Consider the following 24,546-nt stretch of genomic DNA (forward strand, 5'->3'; position numbering starts at 1 on the left):
GAAGCCCATTTGAATTTAAAAACAGCAGCAGGATTAAGGACAAATAATAATTTTCCTTAACAAAACCTCAGTGAATTCAGTGAATCGGTAGTTTGATGAGTTAAGGGAGGACCATTTCATCCTCAGTTCCTTGGGCAGCTACTTTCACGTGCTTCGGACCAAACTGCCCCAGCAATGACCAAACTGCCTCTGTGGTCACCTGGACAAAGCTCCTTCTTGACCTCTTTGATTTGAGCACCTCCAGTGCCAGTGAACTCATGACCCAATTGTTGGAGGTTCTGATGTTTAGAAAGTGGATTCCTCAAATCAGCTGATATCCAACTCTCTGGAGTTTGAACACATCCTGCAGAGTTTTGCCTTTAGGGGCCTATGGAACTTTTTATACGTGAGAAGCCAGGCAAGGGTCCAGTATAAAACAGCATGAAAATAATTAATCTTCACCCAAGCAATACATGCATGTGGCTGAAAATAATTGACCCATCAACTGGGATGATCATGAAAAACAATAATGCCCCATCTCTCCCTTCATTTTTCCTAGTCCTGCTCCCCAGAGGTGTTCACTTTTATTTAAGGAAAATTTTAATTGAAATATAACTTACAAACAGAAAAATGCACATATATCATAGGTATATGCCGATGATTTTCTCGAAGTGAAGTATCTTTAACCAGACCAAGAAGTGGAGGAATAATGCACCCCAGAAACCAGCCCCCACCTTCCAAAGTCAGCCACTATTTTGACCTCTCACACCATAAAGTACCTAAAAGCCACTGATTTAAAGCTTTCTGTCTTTAGTTCTCCTGCTGGTTACTTCCACATGTCTAAATGACGTAATTACACAGTTGCTCTTCGTTGATCAATCCTTAGACACTGTCTTTTGACTTCCTCCCATGATAAAACATTTAGTTTTCTCATAGCAGCCTCCACATTCTGGCTTCTTTTCTCCAAATAGAATTAAATCACGGTTTTCTGTTCCTCCACTCATTGGTCACCTCTGCAGCTTCAGCCTCATTCTAAAACTTCCATTTCTTCTTTCATCCACTATCGACAATAGCATTTGCCTCCTCATTCCCTCTCCGTCCCCACAACCCTTCCAAGTGCTCTGTATCTTTTATTTTGTTAAATTGGATAACTTTTATATTTTGTCCTGTAACTGTAGGTAAACCTGTGGGGTTTGTCTATAGGTTGATCTAAAATATTAAACACAAAAAATAGTGTTTAGAAGTTTTTTTTTTTTAATAGAGTCTCACTCTGTCACCCAGGCTGGAGTACAGTGGCACAATCTCGGCTCACTGCAACCTCCGCCTCCCGAGTTCAAGGGATTCTTGTGTCTCAGCTTCTCGAGTAGCTGGGACTACAGGCACCCGCCACCACGCCTGGCTAATTTTTTGTAGTTTTAGCAGAGATGAGGTTTCACCATATTGGCCATGCTGGTCTCAAACTCCTGAGCTCAGGCAATCCGCCCCCCTTGGCCTCCCAAAGTGCTGGGATTACAGGCGTGAGCCACTGCGCCCAGCCAGGAGATTTTCATAATGTTGTGCATTGCAGAACCAAGCAGCATCCTCAGATTATAGGTCCTTCTCTGTGAGTTCAATGTCATGCCTCTTGGGCCACTAAATATTCTTAGAGTCTGCAGCACTGTTGTACGTATTTTCACATTCTTCCTGTAGTGACTGCAAGAAGGAGGGACTCATGAGTGTCAGGTAAACGGCCTGAAGCTTTTGGTTTTAGCAATACCAGGATAAAACTCACCTATGTTCTCCATATTGGTGGCAGTCTTGTGTTCTTTTTATTAGAACCAACCCTGATTGGAGTGTTTGCTTTTACACCAAGATTTCTGAAGGGCTGGTCCTCAAATGAGAGGCAGCATTTACCTTTAAGATAACTTAAATACTTGGGCGGGTGATGTCAAAAGTCTATGTGTTCTTAATTGCAGGTAGTCATAAAATTGGTAGCTGATTGATTTATGCCAGCACTCAGTTTTAGGAGAAGGGCGACTATGAGTGAAAAATACAGTATGTGAAGTGGTTTAATTTTTTTTTTGGATTACCTTTTACCAGGTAGCATGTAATTGTATTAGTAATCGGAGTCCTTCGAGCAGAATCTCAAACAAAGGATTAGCGGGAAGGAAGATGGAAGAATGTTGACTTCACAATAACTCACTGCCTTCCTAACGTGATTATATAAATAAATTCAAGCAATATTTTCCAAGACACTGGAGCCTGATCGTAAAGGTGTGAGGGGGCCCGGGGCCTCTGCATGGCTCCTGGTTTGTGGGCAGTAACTGATTGCTGTGGTTGCGAAGGGCAGTCCCCAGGTGGTGAAATATCCAATATCTCTGAATTATCTGTCAGCACTCAGAAATTATTGAAGCTGTGCAGACTTCTCCAGTGGGGAGCAGGAACATCTTGGCTTCATTTGGCTAAACAATGGGGCTAAAATGGAAACGCCCCTGCTGTGACCTCCCCCCGGCCCATTGAGGTCATCCGGCTAGCCGTCAGCCGTGGGAGCCATGCAGGGCCGGCTCTGGACACTGCTAACTTCTTGACCCCCGGAGCCAAGGAGTCCTTGGAGCTGAATTTCAGGCTCCTATCTCACCGCCAGCAGGGGATTAGCTAATCCATCCTGTTTTGTTCTTCTCGTCCACATCGACAAAGGCAGCAGGCACAGTCCCCCCTTGCTGAATGAAGCAAGGTCTGGAAGATACATCAGAGAGCAGTGACATGCTGTCCACATTGTCTGCTCGAAAGTCTTTGAATCGCTGTTTTCACTTAAGCCTCAGCACTGCCTTTGAGGCCTCAGTTATTCCATTTCTGTTTCGCCGAGCTAGGCATGACAGAACAATGGAGCAAGACACTTTCCTCCAGGTTCCCCCAGACGTCTGTCCAGTTGCTTGAGATAATGGTTAAAATCCCAAGTGCTTCATAGCCCCTTTCAAAATAAGTCATGGGGCCGAGCATGGTGGCTCAAGCCTGTAATCCCAGCACTTTAGGGGGCCAAGGCAGGTGGATTTCTTGAGCCCAGGAGCTTGAGACCAGCCTGGGCAACATGATGAAACCCCATCTCTACAAAAAATGCAAAAATTAGCTGGGTGTGGTGGCACACACCTGTAGTCCCAGCTACTAGGGAGGCTTAGGTGGGAGAATTGCTTGAGCCCTGGAAGTGGAGATTGTAGTGAGCTGAGAATGTGCCACTGCACTCCAGCCTTGGTGACAGAGCGAGACTCCATCTCAAAAAAATGTCATGGAATCCAGGTTACAGGAAGCTCTGGACCATGGAACTCTCCATGAGAGGTGGGCACTAGGCATAGGAGATTTTGGCGATGGGTATCAACCCCAAGGGCCAGGGGTGGTGGATGTCAAAGTTGCCCAGCAAGGCTTGAAAGCCAACCTTACTAGCTGTGTGCAAGCCACTTGATTTCTAAACCTCAATTTCCTCATCATTTAAACAGGAGTAATTACAATTCCATTAGTGTAGGGACCCCATGAAACAATGGATGGGGTGATGATTAGCAGACTTTATGCAAAAATGAGGGGTTGGTGTTACTTAACTCTTTGGCTGTGCTCATTGGCATATAGGCTGAGGGCCGATCAAATGAGTTTCCTTGGGGTCCCTGATGAATTTGGCATTTTCTGGCTTTGCTCATTCAGCTCTCTGCCTGGAATGTTCTCGTCTCCCCCTCTGCCTGATTTCCATCCAATACTCGTGGATTGTCCATAGCATTTCCTCGGTCTTCATGGAACAAGACCTTGCTCAGCCTCTAATATCCCAATACCTTTGCCTCCTACAGCCCTAACTCGACATGGTAGCTCTGAGCACAGTGGCAACCACTACACTGGTGGTCGCCTTGCATCTGACACTGGGAATGCCTCCAAAGAGAGGCCCAAAGGAAGCTGGGAGGAGTGTCTCTGTCAGTCTTTGCTGAGGAATAGGAATCATCATGAATGTGAGAACTCCTCCAGGGGAGATAGAGATTTACAGCCCAGCTACTGGATCACCATTAATTTAAATTAGCTATTTAAATGGAGGCCTTCTGTGTCCAGCCTGCACTTGTGTGAAGCTGAGAGTTGTGCCTCCTTACAATTTTTTACCCCAGCACTTCACTTACCTCACCCTAGCCCCAGCTCTGCTTTTCTGTGCCAGAAATGGTGGAGAATTCAGTGACAAAGAGTAAGATACAGTTGTTGCCTTCAGGATGCTTGTCATATACTAGGAGGGACTAAGCAGGCATATTAGCATAAATAATAAGAAATTTCAATTTAGTTATTTTTGCAACAAATATTTACCAATCTTTATTCCAGGCACTTACTAGACACTGTGGATTCAGGATGGGATGTGCTCGGTGCTGTTGCCCTTGTGGAGCTCATGGCCCAGTAGGGGAGATGGACCTGTGCTTGGACAGTTCAAGTCGAGTGTGATGAGCACTGTGGTAGGGATGTGCTGGGGTTTGAGAGAACACTGAAAGACAGTGCAGAGTTAGGAAGTCAGGGAGGCTTCTCAGAGGTGACAGCATCCAGCTGAGATCTGACAGGAGAGGAGCTGGCCAGACAAGCTCCTCTTGGTAGGTAGATAAGAGAACACTTCCAAAGGGAGCAGAGATATGCAGAGGCACATGTGAGCAAAACGAAGACAATTTGGTATTGCTAGAGCGCAGAGTAGGATGAGTGGTGGGGATGGAAAGTGTGGTGAGTCATCTAATGAAACCTTGGAATTACCCTGTAATACCCGGGGAATTACCCGGTAAACTTACAAGACTGTCGTTATCATGTTTGCATTACAGATGAAGAAATGAGGTTCAGAGAGGTTGGGTAGCTTGTCCAAATCACAGAGCTAGCAAGGGCTAGTGCTGAAATTTTGAGCTTAACTGGTCCAGTTCCAAATACCTTGCCCTTGGAGGGGTGTGATAGCCTGGCCTGGGCTGTCTGCTTCTACTGCCAACAAGCTATGTGACATTGAGCAAGAGATTCCTCAGCCACAAAAATGGGAATGGAAGTTAATATCTACCCCACAGGGCTGGGTTTTCCGAGGATTAAAAATTTAATACATGTGAAGAATTTTATAGACAGTCTAACACGTAGTAAGGGCCCAATCAATATTAGCTCCTATTATTAGGGTGGATTAAAAAAGAGAGAAACTAAAAAATCACATCTCAATTTGGAGTCCTTTGCAATTGTGGGGATGAGAGGTATTGGCATGGAGGGTGAAGGAAAGGGTAAGTGTGTACGTAAAATGCCATATTCCCTTCTAAAGCTGTTAGTCTAGAGACAGCCTCAGCCACCTTCTGGCCTTGGTTTCTTTGTCCCTTTCTGCTGCCCGCAGATAGGAGGGGACGAACGTGTGCTGCCTTGAGGAGGGTTGGTGCTCCTGAGAAAAATATAGATTTCTTTTGCGAGCTTCAGGAAACCGCATCCCAGTGGGCACTGCGGTATTGACTGACCTGCTGGGACGTGTGGTTGCCAGGAGCAATGCAATCAGCTTCTTGGCCCAGTCCTTCTCCCCGTTGCTCCCAATGACTCTATTTCCATCCAAGTGGTTTAGGGCCTTGTCACTTCCCAGTACTTTCTGTTTTCCTTCCCTGGAGGTGGGGAGCCAGATGCTATGACCTGGTCAGAGGCAGGGTGGATGGAGGGGTCAGCCAGGGACTCCTGAGCTCGGTGAGAAGGAGACAGCTGGTGGAGTGCCATGCACCGTCTGTGAGGCAAGCAGCTCCAGCTTCAGTGGGATCTGTGGGCACCGAGAAGAGGCGCCACCCCATAGCATCCTCTGGTCCCTCCTCTTTCAGGCCTTGGTACTCTCAGCCCTGGCTGGTCATGTCTTTGGGCGACTTGCCTGACCTGTGTCTGTTCACATGCTGGGGACTGTGGCAGAAAAGGTTCAGAGAATAGAAAGAGTCAGCAAGGTTTGAGGAAGTTTGGGGAGGCTTTGGGGAAGAGGATAGTGAGGAGGGTAGAGGGAGGTTTTCTGGAAAGAGAGGGAAGGAGGGACAGGTGCTGCAGTGGAGGGAGCATCGGACTGAGCTCTGAACACTCTGATGGAATCCTCTCCATCTAGTGTCCTCGCTGCATTCCCAGAACTAGCACAAGGTCAGAGTAGGAGTGCACCAGAGTCCAAAAATGAGTGAATTACTGCCAGAGTTGGAGGTTTGGGTTCTAGTTTTAGCTGTATCATTACCTTGATTTGTGGCCTTGACAATTTATATTCACTTTTTGAACTGGGGGTGTGGCCAATGCAACACAAACCACAAGACCTGAGAGTGGGGATGATGGCAGGTCCCGCAAAGGAAAACTGGGGGTCAGGAGGGTGTAGTGGCTCAGGCCTGTAATCCCGACACTTTGGAAGGCTGAGGTGGGAGGATTGCTTGAGGCCAGAAGTTGCAGACCAGCCTGATCAACACAGTAAGACCCTATCTCTACAAAAAATTTTAAAAAGTCATCAGGCATGGCAGTGTGTGCCTGTAGTTTCAGCTATTCGGGAGGCTGAGGTTGGAAGATCACTTGAGCCCAGGAGGTAGAGGTTGCAGTGAGCAGAGATCATAGAGATCATGCCACTGCACTCCAGCCTGGGTGACACAGCAAGACCCTATCTTCCCCCACCGAAAAAAATGGGTGTCATTACCAGAGGCAGGAGAATGGATGGTAGGAAGGCCTTCACTCACACACACACTGACTCTCTCACACACACACACACACACTGGCACACACATGCACACACATACACAGAGGGATGCTCTGCATATACACAGTGGTTTATTGCTCCCTGTGACTCTTCCCACATCCCTCACAAAAACCACGTTATTCACAGTAATAACCGTGGGTCAGTGCATTGTTGGAGGTTCTGATGAGAAATTGGGACTCTAGCTTCTCAGCTCAATAGTGGGGCTTCTTCACACCACCCTGGGATAGATGCTTAAAGTCCTGCAGAATCCTGGAGTGTGATTTTTCAGGACCTGATAATATTCCAGAGGGGAAGAAAGGGCAGATGCATTGACTGACTAATGGGTTCATTCACTGTCAAGCATTCCCAAGCATCTTTTCCTTGTCAGGCTCTGGGGCTGATTATGGAAAGTACATGAGTCAGTGCAGGCTACATTATGTTGGCATAAGAAGCATCCTCTCATGTAAATCTCCAAGCCTACTAACAACAAAGATTTATTTCCTGCTCATGCTGTGAAATCATCACAAGTTGGCTGAGGGTTTATTTTTCACCCTTCCTATGGGATTGAGCTCATAGAACAGCCACCGTCTGGAATATTGCGCTCCTTGTGGCGGGAGAGTAGAGCTGTTGAGGCACACGCTGGGTTTCAGGGGTAGAGGTGAGTGAAGTGGGGAGAGGAGGGAGGGATAGGCCTGGTAAAGTGGGTGGAGGCTTGATGGTGAAGATCCTTGAGGAGTTCATGGTAGGAGTTGGAATTCATCTTGTAGACAGACCTTCCTCAGAGCTGGCCTCACCTCTAGAGTTGAACCTGAACTTTCCCTTTTGGCATCCAGGATGAGAACAGGTGCCTGCTCTGGACAGGTCCATGGTCCTGGGGAACTCCTGGTCACAATTTCACACATCATCAGATCCTGCCTTGGTGTGGCCTGACCTGGAAAATCTATGTCACTGAGGAGAAGCTGTTTAGAAGAGATAACTGGAATGCACTCTCAGTTTAGATTTAAGCTCTCACCATCTCACCATAATTAAGTGCCAAGCGGTTATTAAACAATACATTTGCAGAATTCTGACAACTGTAAGAACCGTTCTTCTCCTACAGTGAATATTTCCCCGTAAATAAACTTGTAATACTCCACTGGCTTTTAATTAACCCTACTCGCCTCTAAACCCATTTATCTTTTAAAAAGATAGTTGTTCCATGTGCAATATGTGTCAATAGATAATTAAAATGTTTTTCTTAGAGAATGAACAGGGAGATGTGATTTATGCATTTCAGAACCTCGTTATTAAAAATGTTATTTATTGAGGTTTAACACCTGTTACTAGGTAACCATATAGTGACTGTGTCTCTTTAATATCCAAATTAAACTGGCACTGCAGACAGAATGTGAGATGTTAGCAAATTTCTTGGGTCATAATTAAATAGTACAAGTGACAAACGTTCAATTCTTATTTAACACCATGATGTGGCTTCCTTATAATGAGGAGTTGGGAGGGCGTGTCCTTGTCGTTCTGGGAACAGCCTGGCTGTGTCGCTATTTCAAACAAAGACATTTCATGTTTTCCAGAGCAGCAGTTTCTTCTAGAAATAATAGCTACAAAGTGTTCTGGGAACCTCAGAAGAAAAGATGATGTGAAACTGCTTTGGTGAGTGGAGACTTTTCCAGTACTAGCAGCTGACCCGAGCCCCACCCCTGGAAGTAGACTTGTGGTCTGGTGGTCTCTACTCTCAGAGAGGAGCCCCCACCCACTGGAAGCAGGCAGCTGTGGCAAAGGGGCTCCTGCCTCTCCAGGCTGCCCCTCTCTACCCACCCTGAAGAAGCTTCATGCCCACACCTCAGTCTAAAGAGGCTGCTTGCTATTTCATTTTCCATTTGCCCCATTATGATTTGATTGTGTCCCCTGAAACGTATCAAAGCCCTAACCTCCAGCACCTGTGAATGTGCCTTTATTTGGAAATCGGATGCTCAAGTTAAGATGAGATCACTAGGGTGACCCCCCACCCCCATCTAACATGACAGTGTCCTAGTAAAAAGGTGGCATTCAGGAATAGAGACAGGAGTGCACCCAGGGAGAACACCATGGGAAGGGGAAGGTGGTGCTGGGAGTGCAGCTGTAAGCCAAAGAATGCCAAAAATGCCCAGAAAACCCCTCTCAGCAAGGAAAGAGGCAGGGAACAGGTTCTCCCTCACAGCTTTGTTAAAAGCCAGCCCTGCTAGCCCGCTGAGCTCAGACTTCCGGCTCTAGAACTGTGAGACAATACATTTCTTTTGTTTAAGGCTGTGGTCCTTTGCTACAGCAGGAAGTGAGTCCACCCCCTGACAAGTAAACCTCACACTCTGCTCCTCCTGCCAATCCTCCCCGAGTTCTTGGGGGACCTTCACCTGGGGACCTGAGGTGCAAATCAAAGTACTTGGCCATTTAAAGTGACTGGGTAGACTGACATGGGGTGCACAAGGCAGTCAATTTGGGCTATGGAAGAAGATATTATATTATTTCCTTATCAATTCCTGTTTTTGTGTATATTTTATCATGTACAAAACATTAGCATTGTAGTACATGTATGTGACTTATAAATAAACCTGTACTCATATTAAGGGGAGGTCCATGATCAATAATTATCTTGTTTTGTTTCACTATATTTATTTATTTATTTTTAGAGGTGGAGTCTTACTCTGTTGCCCAGGTTGGAGCGCAGTGGCATAATCATAGCTCAATGCAGCCTCAAATTCCCGGGCTGAAGCAATTTTCCAACCTTGGTCTCCAGAGTGGCTGGGACTACAGTGAACCATCACACCTGGCTACTCAATAGCTTTTGACTGATAGAGGTGTGTGATCAAACAGGTGGGAGGCCACAGTTCCAACAGAGGGAGTCAGTGTTGGAAAATTAGAACAGGTGACTCCTGGTGAGGCAGATTTCAGGTAAAAACCAGAGAAGGGATTTTAAAACTCAAATGAGAAATCTCAGGAATGCAAAAGAAGATTCAACAAACAAAAGTTTGGCGAGGAAGTGGCAGCCCTCCCCTCACACTGCAACACAGACAGATCCTGTGCTTACTTATGATGTCATCACACTTATCACAATTTGTAATGCCCTGACCTCCTTCAGGGCAGGACCCTGATTGTCTCTCCTGGAGGTCCCCCACGCCCTTCACCACTCCTGTCCATGGGAAGCACAGGAAGTGGACAAAGAGGCCCTACCTGGAGGGAGCTGCATTTGGCCTTGGTGGGGCCTGAGCTCTGGACCCAGAATATAAAGAATCTTTATCTTTCAGCCACCTCATCCTGACAGTGACAGGAGAACTGCCAGTCAGGGGAGGCAAAAAGGGACAGAGTGAGAGAGAAGCGAGAAGGCAGAATGCAAAGGGAGAGGTAGGTAAACAGAATGGTGCAGGAGGACGGTGTCGGAGAGGCAGAGCTAGAGATGGTCAGTGAGGGCTGACCATGGAGACTGGAAGGCAGAGCAAAACCAAGAGACAAGTTCAACACTGCCGAATGGTTGGCCATTTGGTCATACATTCTCTTTTCAGTTACGTCTAGGGCTCTGCTTCTTCATGATTGCTATCTGTATCTTGTTCACTCATTTGAATAAACATTTTGTACAGACATTTACCCCTGGGCATTTGGAGCATTATATTATGCATCCTAGGCTGTGCCCTTGTCTTAGAAAAAGGCATCATTTTGGGGGATCCTGAGGCAACAGTCTTCAGGCTGTGGAAGGGAAACTCTGGGTGTCAGCCATGAAGCCACCCATGCAGGTGTCCTGGTCCCTCTTCCCCTGGGAAGCTGAGAGTAGACCCTCCCCCAGCAGGAGTTCTTCCTGTCCTGTAGCTGCCTTGATTCCAGGAGAGAGGAGAAAGAATGCAGAAGGGCTCAGATGCCTCCCTTCCTCTCCTCCCTGTGTTACCATAGCATCCCGTTTCCTTGGTTACCGGTGGCCAAGGAAAGGACACTGGGTAAGTGCAGGATTTTGATGGAGCTCTCTGAAGAGAGATGTCAGCGAGGACCTTGTCTCTTTTTAAAGAACACACATTCTGAGAGGTTGCTCAAGAATGGGGGTGGGGAGAGAATGGGACTGTTCCCTATGAAGTTGGAATTTAGAAATTTCATCTCACTTGATAGAAATGAAGCACTTAAAAGACAACTCTGAGAAATCAAAGCCAGGGAGACCTTAACCAGCTTTGCACATTGCTGGAGATTTAGAATGGGCAGGAAGACCAATATGCTAATTAAGAAATGATTTCTGCAAATGCTCACTTTTTCTGCAAATGGCTCCTAGCTTGGATTAGCTCAGTAAATCTGGCCTGCTGCTTCCCCCTGATAACTAAGCATCCATGGGGACAGTGGGGGATATGCCATTTCTGCTGTGAGCATCTTGGCATCAGCCTTGAACTTTCCCCAGAAGCCACACGAGTCCTATGAAACCTCTCCAGGGATCCTTTGGGTGTTTTGTGGGTTTTCGTTGTCGTTTTTTATTTGTTTGACAACTAAATGATGTTAAAGAGAGCAGACTTCAATTCTACTCATTTTAAAATTATACTTTAAGTTCTGGGGTACATGTGCAGAATGTGCAGTTTTGTTACATAGGTATATATAGGCCATGGTGGTTTGCTGCACCTAACAACCCATCACCTACATTAGGTATTTCTTCTAATGTTATCCCTCCCTTAGCACCCCCACACTCCAACAGGTCCTGGTGTGTGATGTTTCCCTCCCTGTGTCCATGTGTTCTCATTGTTCAACTCCCACTTATAAGTGAGAACATGTGGCGTTCGGTTTTCTGGTCTTGTGATAGTTTGCTGAGAATGATCGTTTCCAGCTTCATCCATGTCCCTGCAAAGGACATGAACTCATCCTTTTTTATGGCTGCATAGTATTCCATGATGTATATATGCCACATTTTCTTCATCCAGTCTATTATTGATGGACTTTTGGGTTGGTTCCAAGTCTTTGCTATTGTGCATAGTGCCACAATAAACATACATTTGCATGTGTCTTTATCACAGAATGATCTATAATCCTTTGGGTATATACCCAGTAATGGGATGGCTCGGTCAAATGGTATTTCTAGTTCTAGATCCTTGAGGAATTGCCACACTGTCTTCCACAGTGGTTAAACTAATTTACACTCTCACCAACAGTGTAAAAGGGTTGCTATTTCTCCACATCCTCTCCAGCATCAATTGTTTCCTCACTTTTTATTGATCGCCATTCTAACTGGCGTGAGATGGTTATCTCATTGTGGTTTGGATCTGCATTTCTCTAATGACCAGGGATGATGAGCATTTTTGCATATGTCTGTTGGCTGCATAAACGTCTTCTTTTGAGAAGTGTCTGTTCATATCCTTTGCCCACTTTTTGATGGGGTTGTTTGTTTTTTTCTTGTAAATTTGTTTAAGATCTTTGTAGATTCTGGATATTAGCCCTTTGTCAGATGGATAGATTGCAAAAATTTTCTCCCATTCTGTAGGCTGCCTGTTAAAGGGTTAATTAAGATATTATTTTCCCTGATAAGTTTTTCCTGACTTCTCCACCCAAATTAGGCACCCTTCCTTAAGAACTCAAAGAGCTCCATGAATGTTTCATCATTTACTACATTGTTTACTAATTAGATGATTACTAGTCTGTTTCCTCCACCTGACTTCGGAGTTTTCTCATTTTTATCACTTTTTCTTCAGAGTGTTTTATTTTTGGAGAAAGAGGTAACACATAAGTGTGTTTTAAAATAATTAGATCAATAGAAAGAAGTGTATAGTGAAAAGCCTCTTCAATTTGGAGACCTTCATTTCCTGTCTTCCACCCCCTGCCCAGGGGCAACCATTGTTTCACATTCTTATGTATTCTTCTAAAGGGTTAATGCAGAAATGATTCATTTTTCTGCTCCCCCTCCTACTCCTCCTTGAGCCTCTATCTTCTTTCTTCCTTCTCCCTGTAACACAAATGATACAATATGACACCCTATTTTCTCATTACTTTTAACAAAATTAATCTATGTTGAAGATATTTTCGTATGAGAATGTATAGAACTGTTTTATTTTTTAAAACCGCAGCATAGCATGCTACTGTGTGGGTCTCCCTCTGTTATCCATCCTGGGTTTCCAAAGGCCCCCAGGGCAGACCCTAGTGTATAGTAGATGATCAGTAAAAATTTGTCAAATAAATGAATGAATAAAAATTCTCCATGCCAAGAGAGATTTTATTTACAGCATCAGGAATATGGAAAGATCAACTGCCTGAGCAACATTTTCCCCCCCAAAAGTGAGATATATATGTATTTGGCCAGGGTGGTGTGAAGGAATACCAGTGGACCTGCTAAGGAAAGTGAAAAAAGATCAAAAGGGCCATAAATGGAACTGGACATAAGAGCCAAGCTTGCTGGGACTTTTATTTGTATTTATTTATTTGATGACAGGTGGCCTCTCAGCTGGTGTTCTGTGGATGCTGTTCATTCTTTACAAGGGCTGGCCTTTTGAAGTATGGGGCCTGGATTTGTTCCTTCTTTCTGTATTTTGGGGCTGGGGGCAACATGAGAGCCCTCTTTGGCTTTTGTCCCTGGCTTACTGCTAGTCCTGTGCAGCTGACAGGTTCAACATGAGGCTGGGCCCCCTGGAAAATGGTGTAGGGCATTCCAACTGGCCTTACATTTAGGGTTACTTGTAGGTGTTCCAGGTGCGTGGAACTCCTGAAAATGGGACTCCCTTCTCCTACTTTCTCTCAGTACTAAAGCTAATGGTTTAGGGTGATCCATGTGCACCATAAGTTTCCCCCTTAGAGCCTCTTGAGTTTAATCCTCACCTGTGCCTGCCATTGTTGTGTGCCCACTTTGAAGCAAACACAGATATCCAGGCAGCTTGAAAGAGGCTGTGGTAGCTGCAGGAGGTGGCAGTAGGGTATGGTGTAGGAACTCAAATGAAGACTCAATCTATATATGTACATGTATAGATATATATGCATATAGATACTTATTTGTACATATAGATATAGATATATGTGGGTAGTTTTATATTATAAAATGTTATATTATTCATATTACATATATAATATATAGATCTGTGTATGATATATAAATATATCATATATGTGTAATTTTATATTATAAAATGTTATATTATAATGTATATTACATATATTAATCTATGTATCACATATATAACATATATATGTATAACATGTATTATATATTACATATATAATATATATAATATATATAATATAATATATATTACACATATTATATATTATATAATATATATAATATATAATATATAATATAATAATATATGTGTTAATCTATGTATAATGTAGATTAATATATAGATTAATCTGTATACATTATATAATCAGTATATATATATATATATATTGGGTTTTTTGAGACAGGGTCTCACTGTATTGCCCAGGCTGGAGTGCAATGGTGTGGTCTCGGCTCACTGCAACCTCTGCCTCCTGGGTTCAAGTGATCCTCCTACCTCAGCCTCCTGAGTAGCTGGGACTACAGGCATATGTTCTCATGCCTGGCTAAGATTTGTTTTTGTATTTTTTACTTTTTTTTGGTAGAAACTGGGTCTTCCTGTGTTGCCCAGGCTGGTCTCAAACTCCTGAGCTCAGTTGATCCTTCTGCCTCGGCCTAACACAGTGCTGGGAGGACAGGCATGTGCCACCGTGCCCAGCCTGAAGACTCAATATTGGTGGTGCCTTGATAGCTGATGGAATAGGAAGGGCCTCCAGAGACTGAGCTGCCAGTTCCCCTCCCAACTCTGTTTTCACAGATGAGGTCCCATAGCTCAACAGACCTCCTTATCAAGGGACCAGAAACAGCTCCTGCTTATTCCTGTGTAGTGGGTTTCAGTGCCTTGCCAGCCCATAGAATTCAAACAAGACATCTGCCTTCTTCTGCAAGAACTGGGAGCCACCTCACCCTCTTGACACTGCAAAGTCTGCCTCTCACAGTCCCTGGCTATTCATTCATTTCTTGAGTGCAGCCCCTGTGTGGCCCTGTGTGCCATGTGGTGCCCTCTTCCTCTGGGCTGTGTGTCTATATGACTAACAAATTACTGCGGGTCATCTGTCTAGCATTGGGTGTTGTGCGTTCAGCCTTGCCCATATCCCTAGGATGGGAATTCTTCCAGCACCAATGAGGTGAACAGGAGGCTTAGAACAAATGAAGCCTTGTCCTGAACTCTTCCATAAATCAGTATCATCTGGGATGATTTTCAAAAGAGAATTTCCTAGGGCTTTACACCCAAGAGATTCAGCTGGTCTGGGTTGGAGCCTAGGAATCTGCATTTAATGAGCTCAGGAGAGTCTCACTTAGGCATTGAGGTCCCATGAGTTCCACATTCCCTCCTTGCAGTCTGAGTGTGGATGAAGAGGCCTGAGCTATCCTGTTCACCAGGGAAGGGCAGGAAATACCACATTCCACTCCTCTTGAGTGACCTCCTCTGTTTTCCTGCTGAACTCCACCCTTGTACCTATAAACACAAATACAGGCTCACCAGCCCCATTAACCTTGGCTCTGAGGGCCAGGGATGGTAGTAGTGGAGAGCTCATGAGCTTGTCCATTTCAAACTATCCTCGAAGGTTGAGTCATGGGATTCCACTGAGCATGGAGCTCGAGGAGCTGCATGACAGGATGGGAGTGGGAGTGTAGGGAGGTGTGAAACACGACTGAGTTTGAGGCGTCCACTTTTTTTTCTGAAGTTCAGAAGGTACCTTGCCTGGCAGGGCCATGTGAGAAGCAGAACACCTCTCTTTCTAGGTCTCTATTAGTAGATTGAGTCTAAGTTTATAGGGAGTCAGAGAAGAATTCAATATACCTTAGTGACTGGGCCTGTATATTCATTTGCTCATTCACTTCTCATATATTTATGATGTCTTTCTGTTTTCCAGGGAAGCACTGTGTCAGGTGCTGGGTAAATAGTGGTGAATAAGGCTAGGCATGGTGGCTCACACCTGTAGCCCTAATGCTTTGGGAAGCTGAGGTGGGAGGATTGCTTACCCCAGGAACTTGAGAACAGTCTGGCCAACATAGTGAGACCCTGTCTCTCAAAAATATAAAATTGTACCTGGGTATGGTGGTGTGTGCCTATAGTCCCAGCTACTTGGGAGGCCGAGGCAGGAGGATCATTTGAGCCCAGGAGTTGGAGGCTGCAGTGAGCCATGATTGCACCGCTGTGCTTCAGCCTGGGAGACAGACCAAGACCCTGTCTCTAAGAAAGCACACACACAAAAACAGCGGTGACTAAAACAGACATGGACTTTGCCCTGATGGGGCTTACAGATTGGTGGAAGAAGACATCAAACAGAAACAAATGGAACATACTGTTGACTGATCCATGTGCTATGAAGGAAAAGGTGCTATGAGTGTACGAAGTCTTATTAGTTAGGATTCTTTCATTTGCTGGCAGCAGAAACTCAACTCAGAATAGTCCAAGTAGAGAAGATGAACTGGCTCAGGTAAGTGGGAAGACTAGTGGTGGCTCCAGGGAGACACCCTCCATTTCGCTGCCTTTCCTCTGTCAGCCTTCTCCTCTCAGGCTTTTCCCCGACACCAAGGTTTCTAGCAGGGCTATGGATATGTTCTTAGTGTGTGAGCCAAGGAGAAACACAGAACTTAGCTCTGTGAAAAATCCCTTTGTGAAAATCCCAGGAGAGGACTTTGGCCATTAAGCAGTCACTCACCCAATCTGTGACCAAGGGGTGTGGGTAGAGAAAACTGAGATTCAAAGCCCCACCTCAGCCACAGGGACTGGGGAAGAGAGACGTCTTCAGAGATAGGGTGGTGGAAGGTGGGGAGAAGCAGTGCTGCAGACCGATAAAGACGGTATTTGCCACACAGAGGAATCTCATTTGGATTTGGGTTGTTGGTCTGGGAAAAGCCTCTTATAGGAAGTGCTATTCAGATAGAGTTTTTCCCCACTACTTCTGAGGAGGCATAGACGCATTAGAGGTGTGAACAAGAGAGGAGACAGCACATATGAACACGTCTCTAATATCTGCAAATCTTTTAGGGAAAGGGACGTGCAAAGAGGGTTTCTAAATAACAACATGTCCAGTCAACAGCTGTTGAGCTACTCAAGGGAAACTCACCTTGAGTGGAGTGGGTTCCTCCTTCCCCAGAGAGGCAAGTGTCCTCTGTGACTGCTTCCAATGGCAGCAACTTCAACACCACATGGGGACTGAAGCTGGCATGCCTCCATCTTGGATTCATACTTGCTTTAACATTTAAAAAAATTTAACTTTTATTAAAAAGTGTAAAGGATATATACAATATACAACGTTTATCTCAGAAATAAATTAGGAAAAAATTAGATAAGCAAAAAACAAAACAAAAATTACTCTAAATCTCACTTTCCACTGGGAACATTTTAACATATAGCCTTTTATTTCTTTTTACTTTCTTCTCCTCACCTCTCCTCTCTTCTCTTCTTCTCTTTTCTTTCATTTTCTCTATCACCATATACACACACACCAATATATACCTATACACATGCATGTATATACATATATATTTGAGTATACATAAATACATATAAAATGGACTTATAAATTGTTCTGAAATCTGAATGACATCTTATATAAATAAGTATAGCATTATACCATCTTTTAAAGTGTCTCCATAACCTTATGAGAAATATTCATCTGTGGCTTTATGCTCTTGTAATACCTTCATTAAGTTATGGTATTACAGTTATGCCAGCCTTATGAACTGAGTTGGGAAATAGTATCTCCTCCTTTATTTCCTGAGAGACTTTATGTAGAATTGGTTGAATTTCTTCTTTAAAAGTTTGATAAAATTGGCCAGGCACGGTGGCTCACACCTGTAATCCCAGCACTTTGGGAAGCCAAGGCGGGTGGATCACGAGGTCAGGAGATCAAGACCATCCTGGCTAACACGGTAAAAACCCGTCTCCACTAAAAACACAAAAAATTAGCCAGACATGGTGGCGGGCGCCTGTAGTCTCAGCTACTCAGGAGGCTGAGGCAGGAGAATGGTGTGAACCCGGGAGGCAGAGTTTGCAGTGAGCAGAGATTGTGCCACTGCACTCCAGCCTGGGTGACAGAGCGAGACTCCATCTCAAAAATAATAATAAAAATAAATAAATAAATAAATAAATAAATAAATAAAAAAAAAGTTTGATAAAATTTACCAGTGAAGCTATCTGGGCTTGGATTTTTCTTTGTGGGAAAGTATTAGAATTCAATTTCTTTAATAGATATAAGATTACTCCGATTTTCTATTTCTTTTCCTGTGAATTTTGGTAATTTTTGTCTTTGAAGGAATTTGTCCATTTCATCTATGCTTTTGAATGTATCAGCATAAAGTTGTCTACGATATTTTCTCTTGTTATGCCTTTAATTTCTGTAGGGTCTATAGCAGTGTCTCTTCTGTCATGCTTGGTTGGTTGGATGTCTACCTCCACCCTGCTCTCCCTAATCTCTCTCCCTATTAGTCTACCTATAGATTTATCAATTGTATTTGTCTTTCCAAATAACTGGCTGTTGGTTTTCTTGATTTCAAGATCTTTCTTCTTTCCCAATATAAACATTTAAAAGTATAAATTTCCTTCTAAACCCTACTATAGCTGCATCACACAAATTTTGATATGTTGTGCTTTTTTATTATAATTTAGTTTAACTACGCCTTCTGATTTTCCTTGTGACTTTTTTATTTGTAGGTGCTTTAGAAGTATTTTGTTTAATTTCCAAATATTTGGCCATTTTCCAAATATTTACTTGTTAATGATTTTTAATTTCATTTCATGTGGTCAAAGTACAGACACTGTATGATTTAATCCATTTAAATTTATGGAGAATCTTCTTTCTAATGGCCCTTAATATGGTCTATCTTGGTAAATGTTTAAAATAAGGTTCCCAGCACTTTGTGAGGCTGAGGCAGGTGGATCACTTGAGGCCAGGAGTTTGAAACCAGCCTGGCTAACATGGTGAAACCCCATCTCTACTTAAAATACAAAAAATCAGCCAGGTGTGGTGGTACATACTTGTAATCTCAGCTACTCAGGAGGCAGAGGCAGGAGAATCCCTTGAACCCGGGAGGTGGAGGTTGCAGTGAACCAAGATCGCACTACCACACTCCAGCCTGGGCAACAGAGTGCGACTCCGTCAGAAAAAAAAAAAAAAAAAAAAAAAGGTAATGTGTATTCTGTGAGTCCTGGTTGTAGCGTTCTATAAATGTCAGCCAGTCAAGTTGGTTGAGAGTGTTCTTCAAGTGTTTTGTATCTTTACAGATTTTCTGTCTACTTCTATCAATTACTGAGAAAGAAGTGTTAAAATTTCCAACTATAATTGTGGATTTGTCTTTTTCACCTTTTGTTTCTGTCAGTTTTTGCTTCATGGATTTGAAATTCTGTTATTGGGTACAACTGCATTTAGGGCAGTTATGGGGGGGCATTGATTGCAATGATCATGAAACAAACCTTTTGAGGCAATGGAAATGTTTCATATTTTGATGGAGGTGGAGTACAGATCTACACACAGTGTGTGCATTTGTCAGCACTCATAGAACAGGTGGCCATGGGGTGGGAGCAGCCGCTGTGTGACAGAGGAGCAGGAGGAAGCCTCTGAAGCTGAAGTGCAGTGAGGGAGGAAAAGACCAGAGAAGAGCTGCTAGCGATGCTATCCCTTGTAGGCCAGTGTGAGAAGTTGGAGTCTCTGGTGCTCTCATGGGAACTCTGGAGGGAGAGATGAGGCAGGACACTCATGTGTCCAATGGACCAGACTGACTGTCGTGTTTTCCCTGCTTCTTCTAATGTCTTTTTGTCAGATTCTTAACAACTGGCTATGCCAATCCAACACCGTAGAAATCATTAAAAATGCACCACTAATGGAGACTGTTCCCGGGAGCAGCCTTTCTCCTGGTCTCTCTTCTCCCCTTCCCACCCATGCTATGGCCCAGAGGCAGGGCCATGGTGGCCATGGCCAGGACTATCTTGGGAGCTTTTCTGAGAATGCAGGAATCAGACTCCCTCCTCAGCAGCCAGCTGTTCACTGAGCATCTCCCATGTGTGCAGCACCATGCCAGAGGCTGTGGGAAAATGAGTGGATGTTCAGGCCTCTGCCCACTTCCTAGTGGGAGCTTGGTCTAGTTATGGAGTTAAGACTTGCCTGAAATTGGCCCAGCGCAATGGCTCACACTTGTAATCCCAGCACTTTGGGAGGCCAAGGCAGGCGGATCACCTGAGTTCAGGAGATTGAGACCAGCCCAGCAAACATGGTGAAACCCCATCTCTACTAAAAATACAAAAATTAACCAGGCATAGTGGTGCATGCCTTTAATCCCAGCTACTCGGGAGGCTGAGGCAGGAGAATCGCTTGAACCTGCGAAGTGGCGGTTGCAGTGAGCTGAAATCGAACCTTTGCACTCCAACCTGGGTGACACAGCCAGACCCTGTCTCAAAAAAAAAAAAAAGACCTGCCTACTTGCCTAAAATCATTAATGAGTGGCATAAGGCAAGATCAAAATTCACTAATAGATTGGATGGCTAAGGAGTACAGGAGTTCAGAGACCTGATGACAGAGCAGGCTTGAATTTTGGAGTTCCTGCAGAGACCTTGACAGAAGATCCCCAAATCCAGTCCAGTTCTACCAAACCTACTGGGAGAAAACAGACACTCTTGAGTAAACCCAGTGTGGTAGCAGCTACCTCACCTGGAGCTGTGCCTGCCCCACACACTCACACACACACCCTGCCCCTTTAATACCTGTGATCCTGGCAGACAGGATAAGTTCATAGCTGAACATTACTACTCTGACCTTTAATGTCTGCAGGTAAATAGCAGTGATCTGGATATGGGAGAGGGAGCCCTCAGCTGGAATCACACAGTTTCTAAGGACTGGCTCTGCAAGTCATGGCCTGATTTCAGTATGTTCAGAAAGCCCTTCTCTGAAGCAGCCAACCAGCCAGTAATCCAATCAGCATTTATTCAGCACCTGCTGCTTGCTTGGTGACACAGGCCTGATGTGTGTCTTCAAAGAGCTCACAGCCTACTAGGAAGGGCAGCATGCACAGGGAACAATTACCAGGTGACAGTGGGATGGTGAAGTGTGTGGCTCCAGACCCAGGAAGTCCTGAGTCAGACCTTCCATCTCCACCATTTACTTATGAGTTCTGGAAATCAGAATTTCCCCTTTCTGCTTTAGATTCTCATTTATAAAACAAGCACGATCATAAAATCAATATTTCTTTCTTTCTTCTTTCTTTTTTTTGAGATGGAGTTTCACTCTTGATGCTCAGGCTGGAGTGCAGCGGCACAATCTCAGCTCACTGTAACCTCTGCCTCCCAGGTTCAAGTGATTCTCCTGCCTCAACCTCCCAAGTAGCTGGGATTGCAGGCATGCACCACCATGCCCAGCTAAGTTTGAATTCTTAGTAGAGATGGGGTTTCGCCATGTTGGCCAGGCTGTTCTCGAGCTCCTGACCTCAGGTGATCTGCCCGCTTAGGTCTCCCAAAGTGCTGGGATTATAAGTGTGAGCCACCACACCCAGCCAAAATCTTTCTTTTGGGTTGCTGTGAGAAAGAAGCACAAGTTCTGGCAAATAGTATGCACTCCACAAATGTTAGCCTTTTACAAATATAACTGTCATCCATATTAACATACTTATTTAGATTGTCAATAATAATTGTGTTTCTTAGCGTTTTTAAAAATAATATTGCTTGTAACTGTTATCCATATTTTCATACTTATCTAGATTATCAATAATTATTTTATGTCATAGATTGGGTTAAGATGAAAATATTGATCTTGGCCGGGCGCAGTGGCTCATGCCTGTAATCCCAGCACTTTGGGAGGCCGAGGCAGGAGGATCACGAGGTCAGGAAATCAAGACCATCCTGGCTAGCACGGTGAAACCCCGTCTCTACTAAAAATACAAAAAATTAGCCGGGCGTGGTGGCAGGTGCCTGTGGTCCCAGCTACTCGGGAGGCTGAGGCAGGAGAATGGCGTGAACCTGGGAGGCAGAGCTTGCAGTGAGCCGAGATCGGGCCACTGCACTCCAACTCCAGCCTGGGTGACAGAACGAGACTCTGTCTCAAAAAAAAAAAAGAAAAAAAAAAAAGAAAATATTGATCTGAAGTTACTTGCAAGTCCAGAATTCTGTGTGCTGGAGCAACTAGAGGAGGCTTTACAGAGGAGGAGTGGCCTGAGCTGGCCCTGAAAGGTGGCCAGGGTTTGGATAATCAGAGCTGATATAGTTTGGATGTGTGTCCCCTCCCAAATCTCCTATTGAAATGTAATCCCCAGTGTTGGAGGTGAGGCCTGGTGAGAGGCGATTGGATTATGGGGTGCATTTCCATTTCTTATGAAAATTTAGCAACATCCCTCTTGGTGCTGTTGTGGCGACAGTGAGTTCAGGTGAGATCTGGTTGTTTAAGTGTGTGGCTCCTCCCCTCTGGCTCCTGCTTTCACCATGTGACCTACCTACTGCTCTTTTGCCTTCGGCTATAATCATAGATTATATAAGATTCCTGGCCAGGCGTGGTGGCTCATGCCTGTAATCCCAGCACTTTGGGAGGCCGAGGCGGGTGGATCATGAGGTCAGGAGATCGAGACCATCCTGGCTAACATGGTGAAACCCCCTCTCTACTAAAAAAAATACAAAAAATTAGCCGGGCATAGTGGCAGGAGCCTGTAGTCGCAGCTACTCAGGAGGCTGAGGCAGGAGAATGGGGTGAACCCAGGAGGCGGAGCTTGCCGTGAGCCGAGATCGCACCACTGCACTCCAGCCTGGGTGACAAAGTGAGACTCTGTCTCAAAAAAAAAAAAAAAAAAAAGATTCCTGAGGTCTCCCCAGAAGCTGAGCAGATGCTAGCATCATCCTATACAGTCTGCAGAACTGTGAGCCAATTAGACCTCTTTTATTTATAAATTACGAGGTCTCAGGTATTTCTTTATAGCACTTTGAGAACCAATTAACACAAGAGTCAAGAATGGAGGGGAGGTGTCCAGATAGAGCAGAAGGACAGCTAGGATCCTGGCAGGTATGCTGTGAAGGGCCAACTGTGAGATAATAAATGATTTTGCTTAAAGCCACTATGTTTGGGGCAATTTGTTACACAACACTGACTGACTGCTGCATCAAGTTGAGGCACAAGAAACAAGTTACATTTGAAGATCAGAATGTGATCTCCAGCCTTTCCATCCCTGGAGAAAGGAGAAACAGGAAAGTGGTAGCTACCCAGAAGACATCATGAGGACCCTCATTGTCACTGGGGAGAAGGGTTTGATCTGAGCAAGGTGTTCAGAATGGATGACTACTAGGCTGCCTGGCATTGGGATAGAACACAAGTAGCTAATTATAGGACACATGCACTGTAAATGAGTTTTGTTTTGCTTTGCTTTCAATGTTTGAAAGTTGTTGTTTTTGAGACATTGCCATGATTTTGGATACAGATTTCATATAAAAATTTAGATTTCCATCTTTTGTTTCAAAATTAGATCTGGTGACAATGTCCTGGCATCCTGGCACTCCAACATGGCACGGTCTTGTTATATGAACAGGTAAGTCATCAATCTAGGTGTATGGGGAGATTTGGATATTTACAAAAGTATGAGTCTAGGGTTAAAACCAAGAAATGGTGCAGCACCCTAAAAAGAAACAGAAGGAATGCTTACCAACCCTGGGGCTGAAGGGGCAGAGGAGGGAACAGTTACAGGAGGCCAGAGAGAGTGGTTATTGGAGAGGGCTCCCTGATAAGAGATGGGTCCTTGACAGAGTCATAGTCAACCTCAGCAACCTGGCAGAAAAGAAGCTGGGGGAATAAACATCTTGACTCACTGTCTTCCCACCCTCTGTATCTCCTGCTGGGGCCTTGCCTAGCTGAACCAGTGCTGTCCAATAGAACTTTCTGTGATGATGGAAGTGCACATCTGTACCATCCAAAACAGCAGTGCCTCGCCACTTGTGGCTATTGAGCACTTGGAATGTGGTTAGTGTGAGAGGAATGAAAATTTAAATGTTATTTAATTTTAAGTAATTTAAAATTAAATTTACATAGCCATATGTGGCTGCATTTTGTACAGCACAGGCTGAACTATCTGAAAGCCAGGGGGTTAGAGTGCCCTTAGATGCAGTCCACAAAAACTGGCCTCCTGGGCGTGGAACAGAGGTGTGGGGTTAGAGGGGCAAGTGGAAGGTGTCCCACAGCTACATCTAGCTGGAGCTGAGACTGACCTCGTTAGATGTAGTACATGCTGCTTTTCCACAGTTCTCACCCAGGTGGGGGTCACTCATGGATGTGACCTTTCTGGCTCCTGTTGGGTCCCTCACACTTGATGAATGATGTCATGGGCTGGACTGTGTCTCCCAAATCCATATGCTGAAGTCCTAGCAAATAGTATCTCAGAGTGTGACCTTATTTGAAGATAGGGTCTTTCAGAGGTAATCAAGTTACTATGAGATCATTAGGATGGTCTGTAATCCTAATAAAAGGGGGCATATTAATCCATTTTCATACTGGTTGGAAGAAATACCCAAGACTGGATAATTAATAAAGAAAGAGGTTTAATGGACTTACAGTTCCATATGACTGGGGAGGCCTCACAATCATGGCAGAAGGTGAAGGAGGAGCAAAGACATGACTTACATGGTGGCAGGCAAGATAGTGTGTGCAGGGGAACTGCCCTTTATAAAACCATCAAATCTTATGAGACTTACTCGTTATCACAAGAACAGCACAGGAAAACCTGCCTCCATGGTTCAATTACCTCCCACGGGTTCCCTCCCACAACATGTGGAGATTATGGGAGCTACAATCCAATTTGAGATTTGGGTGGGGACACAGCCAAACCGTATCAGGGGGAAATTTGGAGACAGGCATGCATAGAGGGAAGACAATGTGAAGAGACACAGGGAGAAGGCAGCCATCCACAAGCC

General features: G+C 44.6%; 1 long non-coding RNA gene across 2 annotated transcripts in view; it reads left to right on the forward strand.

The window, feature by feature from the left end:
* Positions 1-9,764: 9,764 nt before the first annotated feature.
* Positions 9,765-24,546, forward strand: part of LOC107968733 (uncharacterized) — a 94,395-nt gene continuing 79,613 nt past the window's right edge. For both annotated transcript variants that reach the window (XR_001710126.2, XR_008539796.1), the window contains exons 1-2: positions 9,765-10,024; positions 23,109-23,171. This is a non-coding gene — a long non-coding RNA (uncharacterized LOC107968733). The remainder of the gene's footprint in view (positions 10,025-23,108; positions 23,172-24,546) is intronic.

This window comes from Pan troglodytes, chromosome 18 (genome assembly GCF_028858775.2).
Source record: "Pan troglodytes isolate AG18354 chromosome 18, NHGRI_mPanTro3-v2.0_pri, whole genome shotgun sequence".
Taxonomy (NCBI): domain Eukaryota; kingdom Metazoa; phylum Chordata; class Mammalia; order Primates; family Hominidae; genus Pan; species Pan troglodytes.